The sequence below is a fragment of the Halyomorpha halys genome, unplaced genomic scaffold, assembly GCF_000696795.3.
Source record: "Halyomorpha halys isolate HHAL.00 unplaced genomic scaffold, Hhal_1.1 Scaffold1514.1, whole genome shotgun sequence".
NCBI classification, from domain to species: Eukaryota; Metazoa; Arthropoda; class Insecta; order Hemiptera; family Pentatomidae; genus Halyomorpha; species Halyomorpha halys.
The window spans coordinates 44,888-47,081 of NW_027115460.1; positions in this window are offsets into that span (position 1 = coordinate 44,888).

Sequence of the window (2,194 nt, forward strand, 5' to 3'; positions counted from 1 at the left end):
CTACTTTATGTTTTTGTGGTATAACTTATGTTAATTTGTAAACCTTCACCCACTGAGCGGAGACATTGTTTTGGAGTCTACTGTATATTTCTGAGGCATCAGATTTGTGTTAGTTTCTAGTGCTTTCATCCACAAGGTAGGGATTCAATAACGTTTAACTCCTAGTCTTTTGGGGTAAAGCAGGGGGGCTAAAAAGTCGATCGCGAGCCCAATTTTAGTCGATCAATCGCTCGCAATGTCTGTGATGGATTTATGTGTACCATGAACTTCGAAGCGAATGTACAAGATAAAACTTTCTTACAATTGCTTAATGCATTCTGGGAATTTGAAAAGGTCGTAAATCTCTAGAAAACCTGACACTGAAAACACAGCAAAATATATTTTGACTTACCTGTTACACTTGTCACCGGACACAACGCATGGACTCATTATTATTATCTTCGTCAGGATATCCACCTGATTATAATTCCATGGTTAGAGACACGCAAACTCAGTCTTCCCGTTAATGTTAAGGTAACAAAATCAATTCTAAATATGTCTTTATCTGTAGCTACTTTGAATTAATAAACGTTGTTAATAATTATCCATGTTGTTTTAATTCCCCTGTATATAAGTTTTTTTTTTGGCTCTTTAAATAATTATTGTTGTTTTTACGTAGGCATGTAGATTAGTCTTATATTTACGCCTATATATATATCTGAGGTGTACTCAGCGAGAAACTGATTGATTAGCAAAAAGTAAGTCATATTATTCTTTCATCATAAATTTTCCAGACCGAAAAAAAAAACCAACAGTATAACAACTTATACATTGAAGTTGAAAAAAGTAAGTAAAAATCTATCTTCTACAAGTGTCGGAAAATCGAATTTTTTAGTTACTGCATGTCTGGAACACTGCTCTCAAAAGTTGGGTACGTATTTTCGTTATAAGCCTATCTCGAAAACTTTATTAGTGATTTAAAAAATAAAAAAAGGTTTTCAACATATATTTTTCTTATCTACACATATCTCAATGGAACGTACCTTATACTACACAGTGTATAAACATATAGTACAAGAGCCCAAGAGGAGAAAAAAGGCAGTTATTACACCCAAATTTTTGATTACTTAATAATACTAAAATTAGGTATAATTACTAGTCGAAATTGATGATTCTGCCAAGTATAGGTGCGGGGAATAAAAAAATACAGCTATTTCAAAATGTTAAAAATAATTATTTTTTTATTTGGAGCTATATATCTTTACAACTACCAACAACATTAGAAAATCTAAGAGAACATTATTTAAAAAAGAGTAAATTGGCTAAAATATGAGCCCTAATAGAGTTATTTACGTTAAATATTTTTTGAGATATAGCTTCTTGAATGTTGAATGTTGAAAAGCAACATTTGTAAGCTATGTTGAATGGGACGTACTGAAAGATCAGTATTTAGATTGATTAGAAGAGTAAACTTGCTGAAATATGATCTCTAATAGATCTATTTACATCCATAGTTCTCGAGATATAGCTTTTTAAAAAGCAACATTTCATACAGATGTACTGAAATATCAGTAGTTAGTTAATTTATTTTGAGAAATCCATATCTCAGGAACAATGGGGTGAATGATGTATGACTATAGATGTATATTAGCACTCAAATTAAAGCTGGTTTAATGAGCTATAAAGTAGTTTATGATGTTTATTTTCGTAGGAGTAATAGTTTTCATGAAATTTGCTGAAATAAATTGATTTATAGTTGTTCCGACAAATTTACATTAGCGAAATTTATGTTCATATGTGAATATCACAAAAACTACCAACCCTACAAAGATAGGTCTCATAAACTACTTTATAGTAAGTTAAATTTCCTTTATTTTTAGTGTTGGCAGACATATGTGCTTCTTATGGGTCTAGTGATATATTTTTTCAGAAATCCAACATTTTATACGAACAACTAGAAATTAACATTTTGTGAGTATATTTTGTCAAATATCATAAAATCTACTACTTCTACAAAGATAAACGTTATAAACTATTTTATGGTAAATTTAACAAGCTTTGATTTGAGTACTGGCTGACATATGTACGTCCAACGGTTTCTGAAATAAAGTTTTTAATAAATCAAACTTATCCGAACAACTATAAATCAATTTATTTTAGCAAATATCATGAAAACTACAATTCCTATGAAGGCAAAGGTCATAAACTACTTAAG